At 37.1% G+C, this 7784-nt stretch overlaps 1 long non-coding RNA gene across 1 annotated transcript in view; it reads left to right on the top strand.

Annotated features, from left to right (window-relative positions):
• The first annotated feature begins 6132 nt into the window (after positions 1-6132).
• The window catches only part of LOC114062241, a 4853-nt gene continuing 3201 nt past the window's right edge, over positions 6133-7784 (top strand). Inside the window, exons 1-2 of the long non-coding RNA XR_003572325.1 lie at positions 6133-6499; positions 7112-7280. This is a non-coding gene — a long non-coding RNA (uncharacterized LOC114062241). The remainder of the gene's footprint in view (positions 6500-7111; positions 7281-7784) is intronic.

The raw sequence follows: 7784 nt of genomic DNA, 5'->3' as shown, positions 1-7784 counted from the left end.
CTGTAGTTCTCTTTCCCTATGTTATGTTATTAATGGGATTTTTATGTGAATAGTATCTCAAGACTTCCTTTGCTTCTGCTGTTTATTCATCACTTGAAGTCATAATAATTTGTTTCTAAAACCGCAGCTGGCTGCTATAAAGGCAGAGAGAGGAAGACCATGATTTATGTGGTGAATGAGAAACAAGAACAGAAGAATGTAATACATATTTGTTACTTAAAAATTCAGATATTGTTATGAAAAAGGTAGTATAAAAATTAAATAGGCAGTATATCAGCAGGATCTTTCCTAAACAGAGTTTTGTTATTTTTTTTTCATGAAAATTTAATGTCTTTTAAAACCAGCACTAAATATCTTATAAATTTACAAGAGTAATGAAATTCAAACTTAAAAACTGCAAATCAATCTTTAAATGACAATACTGGCACCTCATAAGAGTATTCTGGTTCACAGTTACCTTTATTCTCTGCCTTGAGACTTCCATAAGTGCTATGGGCTCTGTGGAGTACCTTTGTATTTCACTGTTTCTCTCAACAGTATTAGTTGCTGGTTTTCTCCTCTGTCTGTGTGAGTCTTCCATACAGTCACAGAGGAGAAAAAAAAATTAGTTTTAAGGGTAAGAAAAGGTGACTAAATTAAATAACTCTTGGGAGTCTGGGCCATATGTAGTGCATGAAACTACTTAAAGCTACTTTTGAGCTTCTTTGGCATTGGGACGTTTAATACAGGCTTGGTCTGCCTTAAGTGTTTTACTGTGTAAAAATCAGAATGGAGTAGGAGAAAGATGTGAAATGGAGAAAAAGAAAAGGAGCAGATTCTGAAAACCTAGCTTTCCATCGTGTAAACAAAATAAGGTTTTTTACTTTGCCACATAACAAACAGTAATTCCTCTAAACAGTCATTAATATGAAAACTGTATACAAATGGGGATTTAAAATTAAGTACAATTCAAACCAAGTGTTTTATTTATTTTTAATCTATGTTTTGGGATAGCAATTCTAGAACAAACATTGCCTGTACATATTCAGTTATGAATATTTCTAAGAAAGTTTTAGAGGCATAATCACCCAACTAGGGATGAAAGGCACAAAGTTAAGCAATCTCTATTTTTTTTTCCCAGATACTTTCTACTGTTCCTGAACACTTTGGTTCTCAGTGTATATCATCCTGATTGTAGATACATTTAACTGAGTTTTATATTAGTAGTGAAAACATGAACATTAAGAGTTATTTAAAATCACCAGCAGAATATATTGTTTTTTACTTGATTTTAAACACATGTGCCCAAGACAGGGAGGGATGAATGGGTTTATTTTTTATTTTTCCTTTAGGCAAAAATCCCTTTCGTGATGAAGGAAGGAGGCAAAACCATTTTTACAGTTGTGTGAAGTGCCTGTTGCTAGAAATTATTTTCACTTTGTTCCTGAAAATTATGCCAAATTTACTGGAGAGCTAGCATGCCGATTTATTTACATAATATGACATAAGCAGAGGAGGGGGTAATGTTTTTGACCCAGCTGATTTTGCTAAATTTGCTCTGATATGCTGAAAAGACTTGCTGATTTATTAAGCTAGATTTACCTACCTGCCTGGAAGAATATGAGGGGCCTTTCCTTGCTCTCTGCATCTTTACTTCCCAAAGTTGCAGCACAGAATATCCATTATCTATGACATACCATTTGGTCAGGAAAAAATACCCTTTAGTTTAAAGGCCAGCTATGGCATATCACACACCTCTTCTTATTGACCATATTTTGATAACTGTTTACCTGAACTGATCAAAATAACAGTGTACAACTGCCATAGGTCCTCCCTGTCTGTGGATTACAGTCTGGTTCTCGAGCAGAGAAATATGAATATTGAGCCTTTAGTTCCAGCAAACTGGAACAAGTTAACTATAGCTCTACACCACAAACAAGGTCTGCAATGTGAACTTAGGGAATTTCTCACTTAGCAGTCAGGAGGAAGGTTTGCCTGTTTCACAAAGAGTTCCTAAAACATAATAAATAAAACATAGAGAAAGCAAATGTTTTCATAAATGGAATCACCCCGCTCTTTCCAGCTTCCTGAGGAACAGAATGTTTTGATGAAATAAGTTATGATTTATACCAGATAATTTTACTACTTACCAGCTGCCACCTTATTTACTGCCATTTTTATGTCTTCAGATGTGAATGCTTTGTCTTTCTTGAGAATATACATTTGGTAAAGGAGAATAACAAAAAATTCAGTGAATACTTTCTGTGAATCAGGGGTGCTCTAAAAGAAAATCAGTGCTTTTAGTTTAAAAGCAAACCATCAAGAGATGGCCCTATGAGAGTAGTACTTTGAAATTACATCCATATTCTTTTCTTTCAGAGATGGTTGAGATAACAAAGGATCATTTTCTTTAGTTCCGCGGATAGGTAGGTACATGACCAGCAACTAGCATGGAACTGACCGGAAAAAGATGGCATTTAAGTCCAGCTCTCACCTCATCACGGGCTATCTACTATTTAAAACTAAAGGCCTCAACTGCACTGAGTAAGAGGTTATCTAGACACACTTAGGATCTTCAGTGAAAATAATTAAATGTAATGCTTTCTTAGTTTCTCTACTGCTTAGTAGTTTTAAGTAAAACCAGAATAACATAAAAATAATTTGGATAGACTCATAACGAAAAAGTAGAATGTGGTGACACAGAGTACTAAGTACAAAAAAAAAAAAAAAGATCATTAACACAGCATTTTTCACTTTATCCTATGTTAGGCTTCTTTATAAACAGCAGAATTCTGGTCTATTACTTTGTTATTTTGTGAATTATCCAATTTCACTCTGACTAACACTAGTTAAATATTGCTGGAAGTTACTGAAGGAAAAGCTGTAGGAAGAAAAAAAGTAGAAAAAAAGACTGCTGGAAAGGACCATTTTGGTACACTCATTTCAAACAACTACTAGGAGAATATATGCTATGGATTTTAATATTCAGATTATAGTATAAGATGTTGTGACTAATATTTATTTACCTTGTTCTTTTGTCTGAGAAAGAGCATATAGATATAGATATACACATACACCTATACATACACATATTCAGAAACACGCTCCTTGAAGTTCTGGATTTTTAGAGAAAATATACACTCTTTGTTTGAGAAAAATCCTAGAGATAGCACAGCTGAAAGCACTGTGAAATCTTGCATTCTTGTTCTAGGTGGTGCCAGAAAAAACAAGCCTTTTAAGACTGAGGAGGTTTGAGATGTTTTCTTGCCAGTTGCAAGTCCTACTTCCCAAAGTAAGAGAGAGCAAGTAATGTCTGTGAAAAAAGTTTTCCTGACAGACAGCATGAAGGCAGCTCTGCTGTGCTCGACCAATCCTTAAGTAATTAAAGTTCCTTTGTTGGCAAAGGTTCAGTTCTGAAACTAATAAGGAAAACCAAAACAGGTGATGAATTGGCTATCTCTAAAGGGGAGATTTTTGAGTGCAAAGGAAAATGAAGAAGAAATTGGGTTATATGTCTCTGAATAAATGGCCTCCCATCAGGAAAAGATTATTTTAAAATCACTGTTCTAGTTCTTATATTAAAGATGGTTTAATTCACGCAGAATTATTTGGCCTTGTGGATGAATTCCTACAATTAAGTGTTTATGATGAAAAGTGCTGCCATGGGGAGCAGACACATGAATATCATTTCAGAAGTGCTGTGGGTCATTAAATGAGTTATAGAACCTTTTCCTGGGCATGAGCCACTTTTAAATTTCAGGATAAGGCTATAATAGACTTCAGCATAAGGCCTGACAGGTTGCTGTATTTAGGAGTTTGAATAACAGGCTAATCAATGTCTACTAATGTGTTTATGTAATTTTAAACTTCTTTTAAACCGAAAATATGGGCTCAAATACATTTTTCAGATTAGTGCGTTAAGTGCTAATGTCAGGTAATGAACTTAACCTGCCTCTGATGTGTTGGCTTCTTTTGGCTGAAGACAGGCATGGCTGCTTTCCCTGCTTCAGTATAGAGAAAAGCTGGATGTGCAATGTCATACAAACCTGGATAGATGACAAGAAAACACTTCTAGCTGCCAACTATCTTCTCTCTATTTGTCAGGATTCGTGCTTGCTTTTTGTCAGGGTGGCTCAAGGCATTGTTCTATAACTGATTAGCATGTTGGGAGGACATAAACTGAAGTACTGGCCAGACAGACAGACAGACTGGCATTTTTTAGGCTCAGCAGAGGAAACAGACATAGGTCTACTCTTTCTGGTTAAGGAAAGAGCATTGGTCCATAGCTTTCCTTCTCTTGGCACGGCCTGTCATTCCCAGAATTGCTTGCTCCTCCTGTAAGCAGTTTTGCCAGCTATATGGAAATTAAAGCTCAAACAGTAGTAGGTAAAATTGGATAGACTGCTTGAGGCAGTTACTATCTCCCCCTGTACTGTATCTGAAACCATCCTTCCAGTGACTGACACAGTGCTGCTTCCAGCAGGGAAGAAAAATTAACTCCTGCATCTCCTCCTAAACAACTTCAGCTTTCAGTCTGGTGTGTTAAGGTCAACTCCAGTTTCAGCATGGCTAGAAATTACCATCGTTCAGGAGCAGCTTCGTGAGCTGTTTGGTCTTGAGGTGGCAAGTTGTCACGGGGTGGGGTAAACGAACTAACTCCTTCAGCCATCTGATTTTAATCCCTTACCATATGTGACTTGAAGTCCTTAGATGCCCTCTACTGCCATATACCAGAATTAACAGATGGCTCGATGTAACCAAACTCAGATTTGCTGAAGTTTGTTATTATCTCTCTGTCTTTATAAATTAACGGAGGAGGGGAAATAATATCCATAATTATTACAAAATATTCAAAGCCTTTTATAAAGTGTGAGCTTGGGCTAGATGTGTTTTCTGACTTTCAGTGCCATTGCCATGTATTTCAAAATTTTAACACTATTTTTAGTAGTCTCTTCAGAGCTCACTTCTCTGATAAATTATCCCTCTCTGAATAAATTTGATCCAGAAAGATGCCTGAGGCACAGCAGAATTTTCCCGCAGCATTTCATGCCACATAATGCTAGATGGAAGGAAGCTGCAAAACCTGCTGCTGTAGATCAGTCTTTGTTCTGGGAAGGAACTAAAGGATGCATTTAGACATTGGACGTATTGTTTGCCTAAGACAGAACAGTAGGCAAGAGTGTATCTGAAATGGAATAAGAATGAAATTTCTGTTCTACCTTTGCCTGTGTTATGACAGGTTAAGTGCTGGCAGGCACAAAGCAATCCTAAGCCAAACAGAACTAATCTTGGAGGGAATCACTCAACAGGCACTTAAGAATCAATGTTTCTGTGGTGCTTGAGCTTTAACTGCGCCGAGTATGACAAGTCGTTTTCTTTCTATAAGGAAAGCCCAGCAAAAAATCCCACTTTTAATTCCCCGTCCCACGTTCTTATTGCTGATTTGACTGAGTGGGTTTGGTCCAAATGAAATTAGCAGCCATATTTTGTGTACGTTTTTAAATGTGCCTAACCTCTTCTGAGGACAGTCTATTACTTCTTTCTTCGCTAGGTGGTTGTTGGTGACGTTACAGACAGAAGGTGTGGCAGAAGGGAGCATGAGCTTTCAGTGACAGCAGGGATCTGCTCCAGGTAAGTGAAGGGGGCCAGGTACAGAAGACACACAGGAGGGTCTCTGCCAGGCTCATAAAAAGCTTGAGTTCATTGAAATGGGGAAATTTCACACTGTGCTTTCTTTTCTCTCCAGCACAGCCCTCTTACTTTCAGGCACACTGGTCTAGAATATGCTGCTTACATTTTTCAGGAGCTTTTGTAATTTTTGCAGAACATAATCTCAAACTAACATAAGTCCACAGCAAAATCTTGTTGTGAATGGGGGCTTTGTTCTGTGAGACTATTTCTGAAAACGCCTGGTTCTCTGTTAGCCGTTGCATAAAAGGCTGAAACATGAATTTCTTCATATGCTTTTGTTTCATTCCTTCAACTCCTCCCCCACTTTCTCCAAGAAATACATGGGGCTCTTCACATCCTCCTGGCAGGTGGGCTATATAATGTTGTGGTGGCAAACCTGTAAAGCTTTACCAATTTAGGCCACCTGACAGTGTGGTCCATTGCATTTATTTTTATTAGATCCCTATTTTTCCATTTTCTTTAATGGCACTTCAATCTTTCAGTGACTTTTTTTCTTCCCCTATCCATCAGGAAGTGAAACCACGTGTCCACAGAATGTAAATAACAGCTGTTTCCACTCAATTTGCATTTAGATACTTAGCACTTAAAAATAGATTATTTCTGGAAGCTTTGACAATCTAGTCAAAATTCCTACTTAGAGGTACTAGTGAGATCCCTTTGGACTGGCTGATTGAAGAGGTGAAGCAACAACAATGAAATTCCCCAAATGACTGATCAATTAGGGTTCCAAGTTATCCTTCAACAATCGGCTGAAGCTTATCTTTTAATCTCCCTGGGCATTTTCAAGATCAGTTCCTTGGGCTGCACTAAGGCAGCAAAAGTATGCCAGGTAAGGAGATTAATTGTTAAAAAAAAAAAAAAATCCGCGCTGAACTGGTTGCTATTTCTAGCAAAATTAATTTATTGTACAAGTACAACTGAAAATGAAAATAAAAGCTAAACAAAAACCAAAACACCTGGCAAACTGTTTAAAGTGATCAGCTTATTTGCTAGTGTCACAGATTTTTGAATAAACAAACCTCTTACGTCCTGAAAACAACTGAAAAACAGCTCTTTTATACCACAATTTTCTTTTGTTGACATTTCATTAGCTTAGAAAAGGAAACAGCATTTTTCTTTACTAGTGCCTAAATGAAGATATTAAGAATTATGTCCAATTACTGTGGAGTTTTTTCTCCAGAAAACTTTGAAAGCTTTCCACCTCATTATTTTGCCAAATGTCTCAACTTGAACCACTTCTTTAGATTTCTTTGATCCTCTGAAGGCTGAAAATTACAGAACATTGACATTTACTGACCTTTGGTATGGTTCATTTACTCCCAACATGGACTGTGTAAGGAGATGCTTGCTCTTGAATCCAGATTTTGTTTGAAGTTACAGAAATGCACTTTCTTCTCTGTATATTTTTTTATTCAGAAGACAAATCATTTTAATTTTGCAGGAGTCTCAACGGGGGCATCTGTGAACTGGGCTGGAGAATCCTCACGTCACAGATTGTTTAAAGAACAGTAATTATGCATGTGAGTTGCTGGCTTTGTGTGTCTGTATAAGCCTGTGCTAGACTCATTCACACTTGGTACTCAGAACAGATGAAGGCAATCTAAGCTCAGGTAATCTGTAAAAATGCTGTGGATTCACACTATCTGATTTCAGAGAGCAAACTTGTATTTCTTAAAAAAAAAAAAAAAAAAAAAAAAAAAAAAAAAAAAAAAAAAAAAAAAAAAAAAAAAAAAAAAGTCCCTGATGTAAAGAAGGACTTATATTGGGAATATAAGGGGAACATATATAGCTTATATTCACACTAGCTGGAGCTAGTTCTCTCTTGAGCAGACTCCCATATTCACATCCCACAGTCCTCCTAGGACTCTTTCTGGTGCCCCTAGAGACCCAACTTCCCCTTCTGATTTCTTTTGTGTTATCTTTTTAGATACTTTGAAGTATCTGAAATGATGAAAAACTGTGTTACAGGCTGTGAGAAGGGTGCTGTCCTAGCATGAAAGTGAGGGGGTGTGTGATACGTTTTGGCATGTGGTCACGTTTGAGGGTGCACAGCTTGAGCAGTTTAGAAGAGCAGGTGCTGTGAAGTCCAGCAAGATATGATGTCAGGAGCAGTG

The sequence above is a fragment of the Empidonax traillii genome, unplaced genomic scaffold (assembly GCF_003031625.1).
Source record: "Empidonax traillii isolate 1590-97213 ecotype Southwest subspecies unplaced genomic scaffold, ASM303162v1 scaffold389:size961896, whole genome shotgun sequence".
Lineage (NCBI taxonomy): Eukaryota > Metazoa > Chordata > Aves > Passeriformes > Tyrannidae > Empidonax > Empidonax traillii.
Note: the sequence above shows the minus strand (reverse complement) of the source record. Positions and strands in the feature narration are given on the sequence as shown.